Source organism: Trichoplusia ni, chromosome 25 (genome assembly GCF_003590095.1).
Source record: "Trichoplusia ni isolate ovarian cell line Hi5 chromosome 25, tn1, whole genome shotgun sequence".
In the NCBI taxonomy this organism is placed as follows: Eukaryota; Metazoa; Arthropoda; class Insecta; order Lepidoptera; family Noctuidae; genus Trichoplusia; species Trichoplusia ni.
In genome coordinates, this window is record NC_039502.1 from 4,203,887 (window position 1) to 4,229,956 (window position 26,070).

The window sequence follows — 26,070 nt, forward strand, 5'->3', positions numbered from 1 at the left end:
TGAAAAGACTAAGTTAATGACAAAAAAACTATTATTTTGTTATTTCCGACGCCATTTTTAGCTTTCGCTATGATTGAAAAAGGGTAACAAAGCATTAAAATCAATTGATTCAAAATTTCCTTATTTAAATAAATGTATTCAACCAATTACCATGTTACATTCAATTAGAACATCTACTACTAAAACTGTCTAACTAACGAAGAAAAACGTAAAATTCTAATTATAGTTTCAAAGTTAAGTTTCTAATAAATAGTTAAGGCGCATTCACATAGTTACATAAACTATAGAGCACTCGTCCCTAATGCTTCCAGCGCTGCATCAGTAACAGCTGAAGTTCAGTTAAAAGCGAGCGACATACCGGGAGCGAGTGAACGAACTCCAATACACCCGAACAAGCTTGCGCTTGCGCCGGTCGAAAATAACCCAACGGAGGGCGCTCGCTCCCCTCTTCTTTTGTTCCTATTTTGAAATTCAAAAAATAGATTCGAAGGGTGTTTCGGGATGCGCGTGAGTCAGTGACGGACGGCGCGCCGGCGCGTGCGCAGCTTCCGCCGCGGAAATTCGGTTTTAAATTCCGGGATACCGGCTCTTTTTAAGTGTTGAGTGGCTGTGTTGCTGGATTTGATGTGGTGATGTGAATTGTGATTTTTCAATGTTATCGGAAATTTTCAATATTTGGGTATGTATCTATTGTTTTTTTCTGTTGGGATTTAATTTTTTTGCACCACGTGTCGAAAAGCATGAATGACAAAAATTAATATCTACACACTTAGAAGCTATTGTTAATCTTGTTGTATTCATATACAGCAATTTCCTTCAAAGAGTTAATGCCAGTCCTTTGTTACCAGTTAACAAGCGGGTGGCACTGAAAAAATGAAAAAAACTAATAGTTATAAGCAAAGTATCTTCATAGCATATATACACAGAAATATTATAAACCAAATCAAAAGTACGTGATATACCTACAGAGATAAGAACACCAGACAGTAAACCTGAAAAGAGAATTTATTTATATAGTTAAGTGACCCCATTTTTGTAAATATCGTAAAAACTCGTGATGTGGGTAAAACATCTGACATTATTTATTTTGCCACTAAAACTTTATGATACTAGCTGTCGCCCGCGAGTTTGTCCGTGAAAAATTATTTTCCGGGTCTTACTTAAATTTATTTCGCTTTCCCAGAAAAAATGTATAAAGTAAAATGCAGCAAACCCGAGTTTAAGTCGGTATTCAGTGAGGTTTTTATATTTTTTGCCAGTGACCTTGTATGTCGACAGTAGCCATAGCAGGTAATGAGGTTTAATTTTTCTAGCTGTTGCCATTAGAACCTACCATGCGAAATTGTACATAATTTAGTTCTAAAAAACAACACGAAATTACTTTCTCTTTAAAGTGTAATTACTTAAATAGATACTCCAATAAAACACTAGAAGGCTAGTTCTAATACATTCTGCTGGGTACATTTCATAAATTTGAAACTATCCTACCAAAATTACATGGCATCCTTGTAATATGAAATTATTAAAAGCGCCGCTTAACGAATTAATAAAGAGTAGTTACCGACCTCATTTGTATGAATTGCTAGAGCTGGGCTCGGTTTTTTGCGGATATTGCGAATATAATTTTGTATTAGTTTAAATTATATAAGTGATAATGTTTTGTTCCATGCATTTATATTTTAAGATATCGTAAGCACTGTAAGATATTGAACTAGTGTGTTCAGATACTCTCAATTTTATATTTTTATGAAGAATCTTTTAAAGGGGTATCCATATGGTAAAAAAGAAACTGAGGTTCTCTCTGTCCATCTGACAGACTGTCACCATACCGTATCTTGAAGAGTGATAGCTAGATTTGAGTTATTCACAGAGGTACAGAACCTTCGAAATTTTGAGTCAAACAACACCAAATGTCATAAATCGACACTTAGCATTTTTTATGACTCATCGCATAAAATGTGTAAAGCACTAACAACCCATGACCTTTCCCAACAAATAATTTAATCAATCAGTACAGAAACTAGTCTTAACCTTCGTCGAAATTTAATTAAAATACATTTTAAAATATTCTAAACAAAATCCGAAAATACAAAAATATCCGAAACAATACAACACTAGCGCAATGTTAATAATTCGTTCGTCGGTAAAGGGGCCAACAGACGATCCAATGCGGTCGATAACATTTACGTATATTTCTGTACATTTTCAGTAAACATTACTATAGAATACTAAACTATTTAAATTGTTTCGGACGGTTAAGTAAGCCATTGATTTGTATTGGGATTTGGCTGATGAGTTTAGGGACTTCCGAAGAACGAAAGATAAATAAATATCAGCTGTTTATTATACCTAGTTCATGATTGGGGATTCTGTGAAAAGTGCTTTTCCGAGTGTAATTGATGAAATGTTGTACTGTCATGTAACTCTATATTTGAAGCATTTCTGATATTGTAATTGCCTACTGTAGTTTGTTCTAGTTTCAGTTCTTACTTTTCGCTAGCTTTTGTTTTTAGATGAAAAATTCAGATGAAAAAATCAGTTTCAATTACTTCTGAATTTTGCCATTATATTTAATTAAAAGAAATAGAGGCATTCGAATTCGTTGAAAGTTTCTTCCTTATTGGAAGTCGATTAGAATCACTTTTGTTTTAGTACGTTTAATACTTAATTTAATTATCAAAAGCCTATTCAACTTAACTCTGAATAATGATGTGTATTCACTTCCCAATAAAACACAAACGCATTTTCCCTGAAATAACTGATTCGTCAAACGAAACATGTCCAAACCTGTTCAAAGAATTGACACATTTCAAATTATTTTGGGGTTAAATGAATCGTTTTAAAATAGCCATAAGTACGTAGTAGTAATATATCATAAATAGACGCGCCCTAGAAAACCGTTATTTGTTTATGTTTACCGCCGAAGCTGTGACGTCAGGGTTTGTATGTATAGAGTTTAAAAAGCTAAGCCAAAAGAATCTAATACGATTTCTTTAAGCGTCTGTTTCGTTTTCTCTTGCAAAGTTCAAAAGATATTGGAAAAGTTTAGATGTTTAATTCATGCTTTCGATTCTATTCTATACTTACGCTATTCAATCAAACATGAGACGATTTAAACAAACGCTCTTGAAATTACTTTTATAAAATGTAGTCAAAGTTTTGATTCGTAGGTATGGTATTTTTAGGGTCCCTCAAACATAATTATTGATCCTTATTAGTGAGGTTGCTTTCCGTGAATTCTTCCGTTTTTAACCAGGCTGTTCTCGTGAAAAGCCATAGCTATATAGGTTTATACTGAAAAAACACTTCTGCCACCCCTATAACATCAAATAATGAACATATATATATAATTATGACGGTTGACTAATATTTGTTGCAAATTAGTTTTTATAAAGCCTTATCCTCCGTCAGTATCCTCTAGAGTCACCAGTGCAGGTCGCACTTAACCGGATTTATTTGAAAAACCTTTATATATTTTCATAATTCTCAATTACAACTAAACTGTGACGTTACTTCAAATAAACTACACCTACTCAACTGATCCTCTTACGTCACAAATTAATTTCACAGAAAATAAATTCTTCACTCCGTAAACGAAAATAAATTGCGAAATACCTGTTCTAAGGTGAGCATGCTTTTAGCAAAGTGTCTGACGCTTTTCCACCATAAATTTCATGTAAGCGAACAATCCGCTCTATCTTTGTACCATGCCCTTTGCTCATGCGAGAATTTATTATGTCTCAGTAATTTTGATAAACGGCCCGCTCAAAGACAAAGCAGATTCTGTTTCTTAGAATATGTTAGGCAGGATGTGAATGTGCTGTTAAATTTTGACTTTGGAAATCAAGTGTTAATATTGTAAGTTTTTTAAATAGTGACTGAAAATAAAGATAGCTCTATTTTCTGAATCATGTACCTAGACATAGTATTTTGAATTTTTGTGTGTATATTTCATTAAGAAATTGGTCGAGTACGAGTTGTTCCAGATTGAGTTCGTTCCTTGGTTCTATACCAGCAGGCTAAAAAAGGCAAAAAAAGTCCATCATTGTAACGTTTCTTGATTTAGATTTTGACTCTGAATATTTGTTGAAAATTGCAACTAAATACATATTTATCAAAAAGGAGAGCCTGTAGCCCGAGATCAGTTTTATTCATTAAGTGTGGATCTACAAGGACAAGTAATGTGCCGCATACAAGAAAGTTTTATTACTTACCACATGCCCTATATTAAAGTAATTTTTTCACAGCATGATTACATTAAAAAAGTTTAAACTGTACATATCCTTTCCATAATATTTTTGACATCTTTTGACGTCAGTCTATGACGTCACTGTCTAACCCACGCATGCAACTTTCCCGGCCTACACAAACCGAAGCTTACGAAGGAAAGTTTAATTATTATTATTAGCCCCAGAAGGTTTCATTGAATAAAGCCTCAGCTTATAAATATTATACTTTTTCATAAAACTAGAGCTTTTCTTCCCACGTCTGACCTTTCTGTTTCAGGACACGTTAGGATTTAGATCGTACTTGTCATAGTTCTGTTGGTTGACAGAACTAAAATTAATCAAAAGTGGTATAATGACTCAGATATTTTTATTCAAGACAATTTATTTTTTGATCTAGTAATGCAGTAATGGTTTCTTTGCTGAGTTTAAAGTTGCATATTCTTACCAGTGCCATAGTTTTTCAAAATAAAGAAAAGGTGCACCATAACCACAGGACAATAAAATTGGTACAGAAAACATTCGCGTTTCTTAGACTACATTACATTTATCAAACCAATCTCTAAGCCCCCAATTTTATTTGTAGCCAAAGTCTCGTTAGCAGATAAATTAGAAGTAATCTCAAGAAACAACGAAGTTAAATCATTAGCCGAGTTCGAAGCATTCCGGCGTACTGAAGAGGTTAATGAACCTACAAATAGTGATAATCGTGTTAATAAAACAAATGACAATTCGAACACAATAACAAACGCTAGTACTGAAATAATTAGGACAGAATCGAGTAATAAAAATAAATCTAACAAAGTATTTGAACTTACAGAAGCTACAAATAACAAAATACACACACATAACGATCCAGTTACAATAATACTTGCCACAATAATACCACGTCCAATTACATAAAACAAAAACACAACGGAATCCAAATTAAAAATGAATTCGTTTCCCATTAATATTATTACTCGCGCAGCATTTGTAAAATCAAACCAGTCATAAACTTAACAGGTGGAGTGGAATGCTGAATTTTTCAGTACAACGCCGTTCCTGCTGAAATTGTACAAAATACCGAAAATGTTGCCGATAAAAATTGTTGCCCGCGGAATTTTTGTTCATTACTGAGCGTTTGAGGTTCAAGAGGTGAGAAAATAGAGAATGTAGCAATTATTTTATCGATAACAACTATTTCTGGATTAATGGTAGCGGCTGGAGCTCCCAAATTAAATTAATTGTTCAATGAATTATTTTTTTAATTAGGTTTTGGTTGGCAGTTACAAATACTTCAGCCATTTCCATTTATGAATGAAGGTATCTGCAAATCAAAGAATAAACTTTAAAAAAAGTTAACATTCTTTTCAAGTATAAATATTTTACAATTTGTACATGACGCTGGATCTAGTTTCAAAAATAGCAAAGCTTTTACTATGTATTAGTACGAGACTATTGAGAAACACATATATACAATAACAATAGATAAATTTCACACATGATTGTGTTTTTCCCAAAAACATTTCTCGTGAGTGGAAATGTTAGGGGTCACCAATCCCTATGCCGATAGGCCAGTCGAATTATCCTATTTCCCGTAACTTAGACCAAACAATTGCAATACGAGAAAATCGAGCCCACGAATAAGTTTGTTCCGACGACACTAATTGGAAGGACAGATTCTGATAAATGATTACCATTTTAATTGTTTTTCAAGTTTTGATTGAAGATGGACCCGAGTTTGAGACATCAATCTTTGTAGGCGGAAATTGGTAGAAAATTCCAAATATCAATCTTATTATGTAACCTGAATGACAAATTAAGTTCATCTCTGGCATTTCTATCTTTGAAAGTTTAATAGGAATCTTTAGTATCTTAGTCAAATTAGTCTGCTGTGTGGGTTTTGAGATTGAATGTCCCAATTTGATCATCGTTGTTAACACTATTGGCTATCGTATCCTGTACTCTTAGGTCTTTGAAATCAACGAGAAGATTTTCCACCCCATAAATATAATTGTTTATTTTAAGCATGTTAAACCACTTATTCCCTAAATATATGTTTTCCTGTACACAATTTGAAATCTAAAGCACATTGTTAATAAACACGTTTAAGCGTATAAATAATTAATTAATTATTGACAACATGTGAACAATATACAGCTCACCTTTCTATTTATAGTACACCCTTTAGGTAGATATTTCAAATATGAAGCCCGAAACATTCTGTCGCGTAATAATTTCTATTTGGTAACGGCAAACCTCAACATAAATTTTCATGAATACCTTGCACTACGGTACTTGCAAATTGCGGGTTTTCAACATATTAGGAGATGTTTAATCCCATGCATTGTATTCTTGCATATGTTCGCCTTAAGCATTTTGGACTATGTGTAAAATTACTAGTGAATTAACTGAAGTGCATTAATGAATTTTACACCTACTACAAAATACTTACATTTCGTTAGATACGAAAATATTTCAATAATTAATTATTATTCAAAAATTAAGTTGTTGATAAAAAAATAAAATGTCACATTTATTTTTATTTTTAAATCGTCTATTGTATTATAACGTAATAGACAGGATTATAAAAAAATATCGCCTTAAATAAGTACATCGTTATCTTATCACGTTTTCGACTCGATTAGAACAAAGACGTTTCGATCCTTGGATTGTCAGTCGTATTCAATGCGCGCTCATTTCCATACTATTAAACCTCTATATTAGGCATGTGCCGTTGAGTCGAAGAAATTCGGCCTCGGCGAATTTTCAATCATTATACAATAGTTCACTGAAAAGACTAAATAATGGCTTTTTAACAGAAAGCTGGATTTTTGGTGTTTATTTTTAAACACAGGAGAAACCCTTAGGTACACATAGAAAAATTTAAAAAAATCTTCTCAGCCCTGTCAATTGTTTTTCACATTACGGTAGGTACACTAACTATTAAAAGAAAAGTATAAATGTTGATACTTATCCTGTGTTATCAAATATCCCAAACACAATACTAAATAATGGCTTATTGACTTATTGCCTTGTCGATAAATTGAACTTCTTTACAATTCCAATTCTTCAAATGTAATAAAGGTAAAAAATAATATTTGAAGCACTTTCGAAATGATAAATTTATAAAACTTGATGCACATAGTTTCATTCCTAATCTCCACTTTATTAATAATTAAACCTTCCATAGCAGCAACTATTCCAATTTGAAACCAAAATAATGTAGATAATATGAGACCGTTGACTCGAAAGTTGTGAACTCCTATTTCAATTTTGTCTGTTCGCATATAGAATGCACCGTCCATGTCTGAATTCAAACTGTTCTTAGTTCTGGACACATTTCCTAACTTCACACTAAATTTCATCTAAACTTAGTCTTTGGGACTAAGATCTAAATATTGCAAAACATGCCATCACATGTTATGACGACCTCATTACCTAGAAATTTGATGATTATTTGCTGTGAATCAACGATTCTAGTTTTTTTATATCTTTAAAAAAACTGGGCAAGTTCGTTTCGGACTCACACTGAAGGTTCTGAGTTTCCAGAGGAAAATGACCACCCAATGACATCAAATTAAATTGCTTCATAGTTCTTCATAGCCTGGTGACAGAAAGACTGCCTGCGGATATTTAGTGATAGTTAAGTTAGTTTCCGTTTCAGCGTTCTTACCTTTAGCAACCGGTTTTTTGTACATATTACCTAGCATATTAATCAACCAAGAACAAAAGTCTTCTTAAGGTAATAATAGCAATAAATACAAAATTAAATAAAAGGAAGGTACGGGTTTATGTAAAGCCGAATCTGCACTTAAGGCCGAGAGCCCAAACCCAAAATGCCGACGTCTCTATTAACCTTTATTTCAAATCTTCTATGTGAAATGAGTTCTCCGTGCGACCAAAATGGAATTCACCCTTATCATCCCCTTCTGTTTTGTTTAGTTTACATACTCGTACGAGTACAATACAGAAAAGCGAAATTATATTTGCCGGTCCATAAATAAGAAAAATATATAAATAATCTTGTTTCTTTTTTGAGCAGTAGTGTAATTACTGCTTCGATTAACTTGAGTGTAGTTGAATAGTGGGAATAAGCAAAGGGCGTCAGGATGTCATCAATTAACTAGCGGTTTCCTATAAGTTTTGATCTACTCACCACCTACAACATATTGGAATTAACTACTTAAAAATAACCAGCTAAATATTGAAAGTAGCTTACAGTAAAATTGCCCATTATGAACTTTACTGAATCGATGTAATTTGGGTTGTGGGTATTCTCGTCTCTCTGCCAATACGGTGTGTGCGATACCTTTAATTAATGGCACTGTAGAGAAAATTACGTTACCAGGAAATTGATTAAACCAAACATCAATACCAGGCCGATTCCATTCTCGTGCACGTAATGTTACCTTTGTTAAACGTAACAAAGCAAGGTAAATTAAAACTTATTCCATCAGCAACCCTTTCCCAAACGCAAACCATATTATTCCATGGTATAAAAACACGTCGGTATTTTAATATTTCACGCCTGTCACTGCTTGTCCAATAGAGTTCCGGCCCACGCCACTACGTATCCACAGATTAACCGTGGAGGTCGGATGGCGTTCCTCAGGGACCAACTGGGGCCACTGACTGAAAAAACAAATGCCAAAACTTTTTTAACTTGCCTTTTTCCCCAGTTGCGCACGCTTCACGTAAAACTACTAAAATAAACCGCATTTTAACGACTCTCTGTGAAATAGAGCTGATGTTTTTTTTTCTTTTCTTTTTTTGAAATTACGGTACAGGTTTTGTAGCTGGAGTTTTCGGTCCAATTTTTGATTACTCGGCTGTGCGGAGAACGGTTTTTTCCAATAGAACGGATATATTTTCAACGGTTGTATCACTTAAATCTCGTGCTGGGTAAGCTACAGCTGAACCAGAAATGGTATATGGTCAACAAACTGCAGACACATTTCTAAAATGCCACAAAAGTGAATTGGTATTGATTTTTACCATGGACTAATTTTAAGACTAAGCGGCTACAAAGTTTATTTTGCAGCAAATGTTAATTACATTTATATTTTTAGACGCCTTATTATGATTATAAAAACATTAAGATTTTTTTAATTTGTGTGAATTTAAAGGTCTAATGAAGTGACTTTTATAAACATATTTCTGGAACAAACATTAATTAAATTCTAGCAAAACCAAAGAGAAACAAATTAAGTAAAATGTCCAAACAAGTGACTCATAAAAAGTAAGAAAAAAGCTTTCTCAAACATTTTGTCCTTGAACTTTGAAGGGAAATTTTCTCATCAGATTCCATATTAGCTTTTATTAGGGTTCTTCAAGAAAACAGTAAAAACTCAAGAGTTTACCGATCGATCTTAATAAAAATATGATTTTTAGGGGAACGTAAAGATTGAATTATGTTTAGGATTTATGGAGCAACACGTTATTTAGTGTTATATTCATAACCTCTTTTCGAACTTACCGCTCAACGACCCTTTATCATACTTTACTACAAAGTGAAATGTAATTTACAACTAATACGTCCAATAAATCAGTCAATCAAGTCAATTTAAAACGAGGTTAGTACGGAACTCAATCCAATAATCCCACCCGCTATTTAAATAACACAGTAAAAAATATCGAGTCAAAATTCGACGTGCTGATTCCATGTGAAATTTGCTGACTTTTTTTTAATTTTTTCGACCCGACGAAGTGATACGTTCGGATCAACCCACACTTGCCATACCGGTGCTGATAAATTAAATTTTGCTGGGAACTGACGGCTAGAGCGATAAACGAAATAACACAGCACTGGGAGATACTGTTGGAAAACTCACTGGGTTTTGGGCCGTTTTTGTTCGTACAATATCTTCGCAATTGTTCGTTTTGCTGATAGTGGTTTAATGGAGTAGCAATTGGTTGGATTTTGGTCAGTTGTTGTTGCATTTAGGTTTTCGCATCGGTTGTTGCGTTTAGGATTTACGATGGTCTTTGCAACTTCATTCATACTATCTTAGACATCTGTCATCTTAAAAATCTGAATTAATGCTATAAGCTTTTTCTGCAACCTCTACACTGCCTTTAATATAAATCTTCGTTTGTTTTTCTGTTTTGATGGCTTTCTATCAAGGTTTTATTAGGGCTTAAATCTGCTAGTCTGAAATTTGCAGCGCCTGATGGCCATTACTTTAAAGTATCAACCATTTAACTTGAGCCCTCACAGTAGACTTGGTTTGTAGATAAAATATAAGCTTTACAAAGACTAGGTAGGTCAAGGTCAGACAAATGTAATCTCCAAAAGTGTGCGCGTATTTCTTATTTTTCAGTTTATAAATGGATTCTAAACGTAAGTGTTTTCTGTAAGTGTCAGTACTACACAAACTCTTGTAATAATATCGCGTTTATTATTTATATTTACTTTTCTATAGCCTCGAAACTATTCTTTGTGTCCTAGCCGGGACCGAGCTATGACAAACGATTGTAAGGTGTAAGTTTTACCAGGTCGCTGTCACCGTAAAATAATAAATTGTAGCGAACTGAATCCTGATAAAGCAGTATCTATGCGGAAAAATTGTTTTAACTATATTTCAGTCTGGTTTTCTGATTCCTTCTCCTTTTAGAGGAAATTTTTTGTCTGAAAGCCATAAATAATTTATGATTTTTTCTGAGGTTTACGGCAAAAATTTCATGTTTTCTTAAATAAATTTCATAAAAAAAACCTGTTCCTAGTATGAGATAAATATTTGACGTTATTATTTATTTAATTTTCCTCAGGGATATTTCGGTGAGTTTGGTCATTAGTTACCTCTGAATCTCTGAAGGATCCATACGATGTCGCCATAATAACATCATCCTGAGTTTATCCACTTTCGAACACCCTGGACCCTTAAAATATGAACCAATAATTACATAAAGACCGTTGATCGATACACGTAAATACCTCTATTATCTGTCTCAAATATTCTGAACCGAAAGTTTTACCTTTTATTTTCAAACTATTTGTATTTGTTTTCCTTAAATAAACCATTTTGTTTGTTTAGTCTCCATGAGCTTAAGGTATTCGTTTTGTTTTCCGGGTCGAACAAAGTGTTTGGAAGTTCTCATTAGCAAGAGGTCTCAAGGGTTTACTGTTTTTGAATAAATTGTGGGAGCCCAATAAATATGAGTACTCTGAAAATCACTTTTAGTCAAGAATCTGTTTATTTTATGGTAATTATGGAGAGAGCTATTTCGTTTTTAGTGAAAATGCGTCCTTGGCTTATTTCGAACTGAGTAATATGGAGTGTAATGAAAATGTATAACAATTACTGAATAAAGAATGAATGAGAAATGAGAAGTACTCGTGGAAAAAGAAACGAAAATCGATCACCAGATTCACAGCAGTTTATTTAAATTTCTAGTAAATAAATGTTCCATAATCTACCTCCAAACCATTGTTTCAAGCTAAAAACATAATATTTATTTTCAGTACCGTCGCGTGAATTAACGCAATTCCCGGCTTATCGGCCTCATCAGTAACATTTGGTACATTTCTACTTTGATACGTGCCCATTCGTAAAACGGAGGCTTTAATTAAGCCTTTATTGCCCAAAATCGATTGCTATCATTTGCATATGAATGCTGTTTTTTGTTTACGTGAAAATTCGAAGCGAATTATTTTGTTTCCATCTGTTTTGTTCTGTTATTCAATATTTTTGGAGCGGTTGTAATAATACGTGGTGAATTAACTGGCTTTCTGCTTGCTTTAACATGATATTCTGCTTCATTGACGCTAAAGGGCATGTGTCAAGCGAATTTGAATAATCTGTATGTGTCATATAAAATATACGATTCATACATTTTTAATATGATCAAACAGTTGTTTCAGGAAGTATTTCTCATTTTTTATATAATAAATCGTATCCAGGTTCTTTTTTGGTTATTGTAAACATGGAAACCTTATACTTCTTGAACTGCTATTACTCATTGTAATCTTAAAAAAACTAAGTTTGATCAGACGTCAAACTTACTTCCTAATCCCATTGAATAGCCTGTTTTCTTATTCTCAAACATTTACTCCGCCCACAAATCGCTGGGGACAATTGAAACATTCCAGTTAAAATAACAAGAAGAACATTAATATAGCACGGTGGCACGGTACCACGGTACCAATGTGTCTCCGGTGCCACATTCGAAGTCCCTCAAGCGAAAACCAATAACGTAAATATGTTTGACTCCGACTTTTAAGAATGGGTATATAATTTTTGTGTCCTGTCTACTCGTAGATGAGATTTTGGATAGAAAGATATTTTACGAAGTAACCTTTAGGAGTATTTAATGTTTCGCATAAATGAATTAAGGATTATTGATGGAGTGATGAGATTCTTCTTCTATCTCCTGCGATGTTTTTCAGTCTGGAACTGAAATAGCTGATAGCATTTTAGTAGATCAGATCGACTAAAAAACTATGGAATTAAAGAAAGAAAGCGTTATAACGCATAATTATATGACACAAGTAAGGCAAGCAAATATACATACAAAAAAAAAAAAACAAAATGTATTTTGGTTTTTATTTATTAGTCTCAACTCTTGAGCTCCTGAAAGCGAAATATAAACGCAACAAGACATCCCAAGACATTTGCTTGGTGGGTCGGGGGCACGGGTCACTATGTTTAAGCAGAACTATTGTTAGGCAAACTCACACTATTATGTCTGAAATCATACTGACCTAGAGAACTAGAAATTTCTATTTAAATAGGTAATTACGAACTGGAACAATTTGTCTCATTAGTGACAATTTTAATTAATAAACGTCACGTCATGAAAGCATTTTGTGCTAAATATTTGCCATATGATTGTATGAAATTAGCCCTGACCTAGAGGACGCGTAATTTGTTCATATGGGCATCAAACTTCGTATGCTGCTTGTTATTATATGAGCTACTTACTATTCACACAGTAGTTATAAATTAGACTTTAACGATACTTTTAAAAATAGCCTGTGTAAACTCAATAGGTGAAATATTCACAGACGATTAAAATAAACGTCTTTGCTTTCTTCCAAATACTAAAAAAGCGACGAGCTTAGCAACAAAACGATGCAAATTTCATTAAAGACCTTTTTTCCCCTATTTTAGGATCGCGAGACTTGCACTGCCGGTGTGTTCTTTATGTCTGCGGAGACCTTGTACCAATTACCAATTCGAAACACAATCCTCCAAGCTCACAGACTCAGTTCTGGGCTAAAACAGAACAAGTTAATGCTACACAAAACAGTTTACCAAACATCGTTCGGTGTGAAGTTTCTAAACATTCCGTTGTTACCACTAATATACGCCGGTGGTCTACTACCCGCTGGAACTATAAATCCCCATTAATATGAACTAAACTGTTTGTAAATCAACTGCGTTCTTAACTAGTTCACTGTCGAAGTGTCGTTTGTAATGGTGAAGGTTGTTTACACTTTGATTCTTTAGGAGATAATGGGAATTGGTTTTTAATGTGCTGGGAATAAACTGGCTTGTACAGTTTGGATAGCTTCGTTTATATTTTGTTCAATATTTCAAAAGGAAGTCAAGACTTGCGCTTTGTATATACATCTGTAGGATATAAATAAATCTTGCTTGTAATTTGGCATTGACCAAAGAGGTCCCTAGTTAGTGGTATATTATGCACTACGAACCTACAGATAAACTTGAATCCATTGATTTTCCTAAAATCTATCTCATGCCTTTATAACTCCAGTTCCGGAGAAAAAGGAAAGTGGAGACTGGATCATCTTTTTTCTTGTGTGGAATTAATAGAATATTATTTATAAGTCACTCATAAAAACATAAAAACTTTGCACTTTTTTTATTCAAATTCAAAGAGATTGACATGAAAAATACAAACATAATCGAAAATCCAAGATAAAAGCAAATTCTTATTAAAGACAAACTTACATTGTTTTACTACTTCTACATAAATAAATCGCCCCTACTTTAAAGCTAAACATAGCTTATAAATCAACATCGAGTGTTTACAAACTGTGGTACTATTAGTGCCAAACTACTGTAAACAACGTGGAAGAAAACGATAAAATTCTAGTGTTAGTGCCTCAAGTTTATCTGTTCTTTAAAGTTGTTGTGTAGTGTCCCGTAAAGTGCCAAGTAAGAAAGAGAATTTAGGTATTGAAGTGGTTTTTTAAATTTACTGCAGTTTCCTTTAAGAAAGTTATGCTTTTTTGAAACGAGTTCCCTGGCGGATTTTTCTAGAAGTAGAATAAGTGTGGGTCTTTCAAGGCTTCTATTGTTCTAATAATAAGGTATTATACTTTCTTCTTCTATATTCTTTCAGATAGAAAAACGTTGAATGTCAAAAAATGCTTGTAACTATATAAAAGACAATTTATTCGGTTGTAAATAAATTTTCTCATTCATAAAAATCGATTGTGAATATGTAAATAAGTGTTTTCAGAAAAAGGAAAAGGACATTCTATTTCATTTAAAAAAATCCCCGCCAGATATAAAGTTAATTACAAACTTCAAAACAAACAAAAATAATTTCCTTCACTAAGTTCCAAATTGGAGAAAGCCTACCAATTATCAATTACACTTATCAAAACAAAATAAAGTTCTTTTCTTATTTCTTTCCAAACAAAGAATTAACGACATTCTAAGGTCGCACCAGTGACATTTACTAATTGTATTTTGTTTGACCGAATTATTCGACCTTATTGTTATGATATTAAAGCTTTTATTTCTATAGACTGCGTGTCACAATGTAATGTGTCAAATTTAATTGAAATAAATGAAAAAATATCTGGACTTTGCTTCAACTCACGAACCTATTGTAATAACACCTATTTTTCCATCTCATATACCCCTTCAAATCATTTTTTCCCGTTGCTTTAGTATTTGTGTATTCCTATCATAATTTTTGTGCTGGTTTAAAATTATCTCTGCTTGAATTAAGCAGCGGAAAGTTATTTTTCTTTAAACCAAATCAAATTATATTACTATAAAACACCTCTGTACAGTAGTACATTTAAGCCCATGCTATGACGTACTTAGTAAAGTTACCTCACTCTGCCAAAAAAACCTTTCCAAAAATTTCCTCCTGCACCGACGTTCCCATTACTTATATAAATGTTTAAATAACTCTCTGTCACTCAAACCCCGAACACTTCCTCACACGTACAACGTTGTGATTGCGGTTATAGATCTCCAGAATCCTCAATCAATAATTCATTGAAAAACTTTACATCCCCAATATTTATCTGTAGCCATTCTATTTACATATTTATCTGATCGTCGACAAAAAATGGCGCTGTGCCTAAAAACCGAGAGATATGTTAGCATTTACATATTTATAACAAAATATGTTTTCAATTTTCCTTGTTGCTTCTATTTATTTTCTTTTTGCGTTATATTCGTTGACTACTGAATGGCGTAGAATGAAAGTGTTTTTTTTTCTAAGATCTTAATTTTCTTACAGGCTAGTATTCATTCAAAACGTAGCTTTATTGTACACGGTATTGAAATATACATCAATACATGATAATGCCTGTGTCAGAAGCGATTTTTTATCTCTTAATCATTAAGAACATTACCTGTTCAGACTGAAAATGTCGTTAGAAATAATTCGAAGGCAAAACGTAGCCAAAAAAAATAGTTTGCTTGGTTTTCTTTGTAAAATATAGGAAAAAATATTGGTACAAGACTTATCGGAAGTACTTTAAAAAATATACGAGAAAATATTGTGACCGGCTTCTAGAAAAAGCAAGAAAAAACTTGCTACGAAGACAAGTATCAAAAATATTCAGAAATGCCTGTGACCATGAACTTTTCATGTCGCATTTACACGTAACTGAATATTTCACGCCTAATTTACCTCGGATACATTTTCCCTACTTTTTCGCGAGACAAAAAATCAATAGTTACGAAATACCTTAGTTTTCTTTCCACAAGTTTGTTTCATGGAGCTTTATTATGCTCGTAAGGTATTTTACGAATACATGCCCGAGGGGTTAACCGGTACCTAATGTAATATTAGCGTTGCTTGTTATTATTTTGTGTCTTTTATCGAACTCCAAAATAAGAGTTGTAGTTCGCTCAGTTCTTGAGTTTTACGTTTTTCGGCAGTATTTTATTTTGCTAAAGATTCATAATCTTTAGCTTTGGCTTAGACCAAAAAAATATTATTATAGCATCAGTTTTTTATTAAATCTTATCGAAGTAAAAATCGAATAAATAAATAAATAAATAAAATAAATAAAGTAAGAGTAAGACAAGAAAAGTCGACTTTGTTTAAGGATGGTAATATATAATAATGAAATGAAAACTGGTCATGTGCGAGTTTACCTCGTGAAACTGAGGGCTCTTTACAAAAAGGTTTAAAATAATAAAATAAATTTGTGACCACAACAACCAATTTTTAATTGGTTTTCGATCGTTATATTGTATTTGTTGTTATAGAAGCACAGTTCCTGAAAAGCAGCTCAGTAACGGACAGAAAACGGTACTTCAGTTCTGTTTTTATCCTTTGTGTAAGGAACCCTAAAGTACATCCCAAAGTCAAGAGCACTCAATAGATTAATATAAAAACTTTGACTTCCAAATATTTGACTTCGAAACCAAACAAAAGAACATAGCAGACCGATTAACAAAACATGAAACCCAACAATGCAATTAAATGTGAAAGTTTGTTCAGCTGATTTGCGAAAACGATATTACTCGGGAAAAGAAGTTTCCTCAAGTGGAAAAATGCTGGCAATGGGGGAGTTTTGTACGTTCTTAATTGTACGTTGTTAGAACATTTGTGGTTGGCTTCCTCCTGTATTTGATTACGGGAAACGTGTAGGCGACTCTCGGCAATTGAATCGAGGAAAAATTCGTGGATTAATTTTAGAGGGTGCTCATCGATTCGTTATAGTTGATTTTATGAAGTGTGTATTTGCTGATCTTATTTAACACTATTGCTAAAAACTACTCAGAAAAAAAGGAATTTTCCGTAAAAATAAAATATTTTCGTATTGTAAAACAGTTGGACTGATTAACTGAAACCGTACTTTGAAATTACCTTTATATCTATCAGGATCATGTTATGTGATGACAATTAAACATGAAAGTATTTTTTTATTAATCCTGGCTTAATTTAAGCTTGCTTATTCCTGTTCCAACAAAAACAGCTACCTTGCTGCCTTTATAACTTTATGGAAACTGCCACTATCTGGAAACAATGACGACAATCTTCGTAAACTCCCAGAAGCCTCTCAAGTATTTCACGGAAAAGGTACTTTAATATCACTAACATAACTTGAGACCGAAATTCTTACTTAAATCCGTTCAGGAATGTATAATAGGTGCGCTAAACTGCTAAAGTTGGTCCGCATGGAGACATAACCTCCTTGCAGTGGCAGAAAGCAGGTCCCTGATTTAGGACTTAATAAAACCAGCAGAGATCATAGTTTTACTTTAGTTTGTGCACATAAAAGTTTAGAATGAAATTTCATTATCATGTTGAGTTAAATTCCCTTTGTTATTGGATGTGAAAAACTGGTAGCTCTCATTTCAGTAAATATAATACTATTCACGTCTGATTTAAAGCTCAGGCAAGTATTTAGATTAAATGCATTTTTTATTACTGAGTTTGAGGAAAATACTTGATTAGAATACATTGCATACTAAATAGCATATAAGAAAATATGATTATAGAAGTAGCAATAAGCAAATACTACCTTATGAAGATACTCAAACAGCAAAATTACTACAAGTCTAGCCAAAAAAGAGCCATAAACCTAACAGGCTGCTTATAAATCTTCCTGAAAATAGCGCCTACAACTAATAATATCTAACAACGCAAGAATCCCACACACCTAATAAATCTCTTATAATTAATATCCTGTTACCACTGTAAATAATGGCTGGATAAGACGTATCTAACCGTTCGTAGCTATTTTTTGTCGTACCCCATAGGGACGAGGCAGATGATATTGCGTCTGCACGCAAGTCGGCAAAAAATGGGGATGTTTGTGATTTGTTATGTTTATGTGATTTGATGTGGAGTTGGAGAATATGCATTTTGTGGAGTAAATGAAATTGTGTTTTAATTGTATTGAGGTAAAGTTGCGTTTTAAATTTGTTTTTAAACTACATGTAATGTAAGCACTATTCGTTCATCTAGTTAGATGGGATGAATACATACGTACTGGTGATACAAATTGTTGGTGAAATATAATAGTGTACCTGTAACGATTTTAATAATTTTATGTAACCACTGTGGTAGCTATTGTATAATTTTTTAAATGTTTCTTTTTCTCAAAACGGATTCACTTCATTTTAAATATATAGGATAGGATTTTAAATTATGATCCATTTCACTATTTTACGTCATCAAATTTTAGAGTGACTAGCGGAAGAAGAACAGGGATGTATTTTCCCAGCATTGGGACTTTCCGGAATTATAATTATAACTACTCTCCAACTACTCTCCAAAATAGGCGTAATTTGTAAGATAAACGTTTACTGTATCTCTATGCACATATACCTATTGATTTACATACCCATGTAGAAGACCTCGTAAAACATGAGCATGTATCTCATTTACGGGCACTTGAGCGTCATAACAAACGTCTTATATTACACCGTATAGAAAAAAAACATGAAAATAAATTTGTCTTTCAAGGAAAGGCTCCTTGAAAGATGCTCCTTATGTAGTTTTTGTGATATATCTTGTAACATTTTGTGGTAAACTTGTTTGATGCTTTTTAACAGTTTTTTTTGTGTCGATAATGCTTTGATAATCCTTCTTGTATGTACTCATACGGCCGATTGGCGTCAGGTAGGTTTGAGAAACTGTGGATGACCTTTTTTTCGTCTACTCTAATAGAGAAGAATACAGATTTTCTACATAAAACCATATTATTGCCAAGCAACATTAATATGGTCTTATATTTGTAAGATGATTTTTTTTTGGTATCTACGAATTTATTTGCCACCAAACGGATTTGTTTATCTTTAACCAACATGTATGTAACCTTCAGTGCCTCGGGTATGACCGGCACTTGACTAGCTTTTGATAATCAAGTAGAATACTATCGAAGAAGAAATAGCTACTAGTTAACAATTCAGTAAATAATCAAACATCAATCTCAATTCTTTGATGAACACAGCTTTGAGTCTCACCTAACTCATTAAATATGATCTAGTCGCGGCAAACCAAATTACATGTCGGTGTAAAAGCAACGTTCACATCGTAAAATCAGTGAAATCCGAACACCAGGCGAACTGTTATGCTACCACGTGTGAATTATAATGAGGAGCTCAAACAGGATACCATGCTAAGTATTTACAAGTTTTCGAGGCTCGTCGAAAATGGGAATAAAAAGTTTAGTTACATTTCCAAAATTTTTGTTCCTGTGATTTCTTTTCATGGCTATACAAAGGTTAAATTACATGAAAGGTTTACATTTGTACCTTTTTTTAAATAAATTATACTGAATTTAAGATTCTGAGAACCTTGGGTAGTATTATGAGCTAAGCTATCAAGCTTCGTTCAATTTACTGACTATATTTATTAATAAAGGATTGCTTCGGATATGTTGACTATTTATTTTTGAGAAGTACATGTTATCTCGAGTTATTAATAGTGGAAGCGTAGGACGATCTGTTTTGAAAAATATATACATTTTTTCTGTAAAATGTACAATCCTGAAAAAATAAGGTCTTGGTCAATCTAAAAAGCACTTACGAGTAACAAGATTACCGTCAAAACGATTAAAACAAATGAAAATGCAAACAACGTCTGTTCCACCAGTTATAACATGTAGAAATTAAACGGTTACAAGCAAAAAGTTTCAGTACGTCACGTAAACCAAAGGAAACTAAACTCTAGCTACTTGGCTTAAATATCAAATTAATTTAAATATATGAGGGCATTCCGTATTGAATCAACGTACAACATTCGCGGAACGTCCAGACAATTTTGCATAATCCACATTACACTGCAACAAACACCAACAAAAAATACATAGCACATTGTACGGGGAATATGATAAAAAAAATTATACGCTGACTTGGCAACCAGACAGAGTTTTTTGCGAGGCAATTGACACGAATCGCGAAAGTGGGATACGCGGCCGAGCGTGGGCGAACCACCACAACAAAAAGTTAAAAATACAATTACCTATCTATTACGATAGACAGACACGAAAACTTTGTGTTCGACGAATAATCCGGTAATTGTTTTGGCTTTGTATTTTTGCTCTTGTAAGCCGGGATTGAGAAAATTGTGATGGATTAAGCGTGACGTTTTGATTTGTGATTAAGCTGAATAATAAAGTCTAAACTGTTTGTACTGAAAAATTCAAGAACGTTGATCATAAATAAAGAATGAATAATTTTCAGACATCCTTGACACATATTTTGGATAGTAACATGTTACTAATGTGCAGATAATCATCTATGAAATGTATATTAAACAACATATGGTTAGACAGATGTTGTCGAAAAAACTAGATCCGATTTAAATTTCTAGCGCTGCAAACATGTTGATAAATTAAAACATATCTCTAAAATTATTAGTGCTGTTCTTTAATTCATTGGAAATTGAGTTATGTGACCTAGTGCGAAATACAGCATAAAGGGAAATGCTTAGCAGATGATGTTTACTCTGTTGACTTTGGGAAGAAATAATACCAGATTTTTCATGATGTCATTATTAAACACAACGACAACCATTGCTTCTTTCATTAATACCCCACTTACCTCTAATTTTCAAACCTCACCACCAAATCTCCCTAAAAATCTCCACTCGTGTCTCTATGACCAAATTCCTGCCCTGTTCCCCAACACCAGCGCTATTTGGTTTCGCATCAAGTGATGTTATGCAACAAACGGCAGGTACGCGATGAAGAAATCGATTTCCACCAAGACTACATCCAGGGTACAAATAGGGTCCATCAAAACCTCTTCTGCATACAAACTGTTGGATTTGAACCTCTTTGGCTCATTGATGAGGTAATGACCTCTGAATGTGTGTTTCTTTTCTCTGTCTCCGTATTGTGTTGTGTTTGAATTTCGTGTTCTTTTTAAATTTGTTTAAACATGTCTGGTTTTAAAGGAGATTGTTAGTCTTTTAGTAATATATATTTTTGGCGATTTTAGGTGAATTACTTGGGATACTATTCGTTATTACTTGCTGTTTTTATGTGAAACTATTTATCATATATGTACTTGGAGGGATCTCATATTTACTTATTTTTTAGAACTATGGGCCCCACAAATCACTTTAAATTAATTTAAATGTATATTTAATACATAATTGTATGTTCGGAAACATTCAAAACCTTTTTACCCATTTACATGTCATACCTTCTTCAATGGCCTGTTCATTTGAATTCTAATTGACTTTACAGATAGCTGCATGTTGTTAACACACCAAAATCACTGTGCGCGAGTTAGATCCGAGCGTTGGGTAAGTTTTCTTGTGATTTACAAGTGCTTGTTCTAAATCTAGATGACGTAATATTTTGTGAAAACTCCAGGCAGAAAAGTACCTAATAAAATGAAAAAAAAAATACATAATCGAACACTCTTTCACATTAACCCAAATATATAAGTCATTACTTATGAAATCCATTCCATCGTAAGCCCTCTTCACGAAAGTGCAGCTGTGTGCGCTTCGAGATTGCTTATACATCCCTTCATTTACATAACACAATATAGATCCTCAAACGAAGTGACTTGCAATATCTTTAAGAAGAATCGTGGTAATCATTTTTAGGGTTCCTTGGCCAAAGTGTAAAACGAGGCAGTATTGTGTTTTCACTATCTGTTCGTCCTTCGTTCCTTTAACCGGCTTTACCCCGTGAATTGTGATAGGAAGTAAAAATTTCCGCAGATTATGTATTTCTATAACTTCCATGGCAACGAATACAAATAGAACAGAAAATAAATATTTTTCATGGAAACTTTCCATATTAAAAACATGTTGTTTTTTTGCCGTTTTGAGGGTTCCGTACCGAAAGTGTAAATACCGAAGTCCATTATTAAGGCTCTGTTCTTTGTCCTTCTCTCCATCAGTCAGTTTCCTTTGACACCAGGCCGTATCTTATTAACCGTAATAGGTAAACAATTTCAGATCAGATTGTTCCTACTATAACCGATTTAGGCTCGAGAAATGAGAGGCCTGTGCCCGATTTGTCATAAAGAATGGTGCGGAACACTTCAAGTGATTCCGACTTACCCTCGGCCGGTTATTATAGAAATTGTGTTAGAAGTCAGATAACCTCCCGTTTTGACCATTCATTTGTGACTAATGCGAAATGAAAGATCCTGCTTCAACAGACATCTCATAAATAATTTCTAAGAATTTTCTTTTAGAAATCCTTTTAATCCAAATAGCTATAAGTGAAGTTTTCTGTTTCACGTTGAGTCTTTTATGAAAGGAAAATATGTTTTTTAATTAAAAGTTAATGTGTTGCCTAACGGTATTTTTTTATCTTCGAGAAAAAATATTTTATTTCTTTATGAGATATTTTGTTGTTGCAAGTTGGTGTTTTTTAGCCTTATTTTACAGACACCTCTATTTTTCGAGATGTTTTTGATTGATTGTTCATAATCATTTGTAAATATATCAGCATAACGAACTGTGATTTTTTTAAGATGAGTGTTGTATCACCTTTACATAAGAAAAAATAATATAAAGATTTTTAAATTAATAAAAAGAAATTAGAATTCTCCAACTCACACCTTTGCCTCGATCTTATACAGCACGAATATTATCATTTTAAACTAAATTATAATTAAGGTTATCTTCAACTAATAAATAAACATGTGTGTGTTGGACACGCATTAATTAGGGGTTCCGTACCTTGAATAATATTACAGCGTAACTTGAGGCCGCAGATAAATCTATGAGTCAACCGCTGTTGAATGATATTAGGTTAGCAATACAAATTATTCAAATTAATTTCGGGTTAGTTTTAAACTGTGTTGGCGTGTTTCAAACCAAACCTGTATTATGTTCAGGTAGGTATTTGAAACCTTTGTATTACCAGTGTCGATGGTTTGTAAAAACAATACATAAATGTGAATGGTCAAAGCTAACTCAGACCCTTGTAGGCCTTGAGTTTGTGTGTTTCAGGAATGCTTGTTTAGAATCTAGGTGCCCTGATGCATGTGACTTGAATGTTTGTGAACTCCCCACTAAATATAGTCACTGCATTTGTTAACCAAAACGGGAAACAAACCATGTCAGAGACTGTGACGATCGAGGCTGAAAGACAAATATAACATACATACGCAAGTACATTCAAATGATTATATTCCAATAAAATATAGATTAAAAATAAATATTCATGATAAAAAGCTTACACCACAAAACGAACATTTATCAAAACAATTTATTACACCAACAAAAATATTCAAAAACCGTTACAAATGACCAATACATTTCCGTCATTGAAAATCCATTTCAAACTCCATGCAATTAATCTCTTATATGTAAATACATCACTGCTCCTACTACGAAACCAAACAAAAGACTGGTGTGATTGGAGCGCGATGGAGATACACGCAATGTACCTTTGTCTCGCTTCGACAATTTCTATCGTTTTGTTTTAATAGTTTCATGGTACGGGAACAGTGCGTTATCAAGAGCGCGAGGCAAAACAGTGAATAGTTCACGGGTAATGGAATGCGTCATTAGCGATATAATCAATGTAATGAAATGATACTATGTAATATTCAGCGCTTAAGTACCTTGGTTCATATCCGTGATAATAAACCCTTGAGGATTAATCTGTGGTACGGTTATTAAGTGAAATTATTATTTTAGAGATAGTAAACGTAAGTGGGCAATAACGTGCTTAAAAATAGTTTAATATATGTTTATGTATATGTAACATAAGTTTACTATTATGATTTCAGTGCCTAGTGTTTTAGTTTTCTTATAGAATTTGCAAGCATCGGTCCACATACTAGTGAGCAATAAGTATTATTTCTGATGCTTCTGTATTTTCAAACGTATTTAGACCATTTATGTCTTAACTGTATAAAGTTAAATTTGTAATAAAATATTTTAATTGAACGTTTTATAATTAAATTTGATTGTACTTTTCCCGTTTACTTTGGTTTAATTGACTGGCATGATCATATTTAAGGCTGCGTTTCCACCAGAGCTATGCTGCCCATAGCGAGGTAAATGAAGAGATTCTATTTGTTCTTTACAAACACATCCCTCGCTACGCATTCTAGCACATCTCCAGTTGAAATTTACCCTAACAACGAAATGATTTTACGATTTAATGAAATATATGTTTTCTAGCTTCTTATGAAAATCTGCCAATCCAAAATCATTTCGGACACTTTGATCTGATTTCCATTATTCCAGCTCATTAAGCTTCGCAGTAAATCCAATGTTGATCCAACGTTTGCCGCATAACATTTAATTTAAATTTATGCCAGTCAGTTACAAATCCAAGCCAAGTTCAAAATCTCAGGGCTTATAATAAGATCGTGTCTTGAAAATTAAATGCCACTAATAATTTTCTGTCTTATACACTTGAATTTGCTGAAAAAGATTTATGATTTTTAGTAAAATCTATTTTTTTTTAGAAGAATGTATTTATTTATTATTTATAATCTATTTATTACTTAGATAGTTTACATTACTATGTTAAGGTAAATCATGATTATACACATGATTATAGACAGTATATACGCAGATTTCTAAATCAGACCAGATTTCAAAATCATCTCCCCTTATCAAATTAACATAAAAACAACTCTAAAAATCGTTGAATGTATTTTCCGCTTTTCATTTAATACAAAAATACATTCTAAACTAGAGTATTAAAATAAAAATGTATTATAAAACGGTGTCTAACACACTCTCTGAAAATCTTACGTTACACGGTATGTTATCGAAATATCTGCAAATACACGTAAACACATATTTTCCGCTAAACTTTCCCTCTTGAGGCTGAACTTCGAATGGCCATGAATTCCAAACCGTTCCATTTGGAAATACTTGAAGGTATTCGGATGCTTTCTGTCTTTAAGCCAATATCACTAAACTAATGAACTGTGGCATCCGTTTTAATAGTGAGGATTATTTATTTTTGTATACTGGAAAGATTTGGTTAGTTTTCCTGTTTTTAGGTTCAGGGTTAGCTTTTAGTGTAATACTGAAAATGATAATGATGGTAGAATAATTCTTTGACGCATCGGTAGAATATAATATTTTTAAGAGCGTTAAAAGTACTGAGTTAAAGTTGATGACATTTATGTGCATCTAAGTGACAGATTTTTGGAATCGGTCTATCCAATCCGAAGTTCAGACTTGACAAACATAAAACAACTGATGATTCCTTTTTAAAGTTGGCTGATAAAATTGAAATAATTCATGCTGTTTTATTGTTTATCTAGGCATAAGTTTGAACCATAATAAACAGCTTGGCAACAGAAACGACAACAACTCGAACATCAGTCAGTAAGTGTTTATAAATACCTTCTATTAAATTCAAACGCCACTTAAATGTTTGATAAATCTTAACTAATTATATAGTCGTCTTCTCCAACGCTGTCACTGACATTTTCTTTTTAGATGTTTCATTTGACATCTCCTCGTGCCAACAATAGAATAGCCGGCCTAAATGCCAACGAGCTTTTGTAGGATTCACTTTTGTTTCTTTTGTATGTCGCTAACATATTACGAGTACCTACAATGTAGCGGAAAGAAGCGATAAATTAACTAGAGCCAGACTCATTTGCGGTCTACCTAGAACACAAAAACTAGTTCAAACATTTCCAAAACCCAATTTAAGAGCGCTAGAGCTAGCCAATTACAGTCGAAATAACTCGAGTGAAAACTTTTAATCAATCTTTAAAACCTAAAACTTGGC

The 26,070-nt window shown here is 33.1% G+C and overlaps 1 protein-coding gene across 1 annotated transcript in view; it reads left to right on the plus strand.

The window, feature by feature from the left end:
* The first annotated feature begins 310 nt into the window (after positions 1–310).
* Positions 311–26,070, plus strand: part of LOC113505309 (protein TANC2) — a 267,418-nt gene continuing 241,658 nt past the window's right edge. Inside the window, exon 1 of the mRNA XM_026887933.1 lies at positions 311–679. The gene's annotated coding sequence lies outside the window, so the exon portion shown is untranslated. The remainder of the gene's footprint in view (positions 680–26,070) is intronic.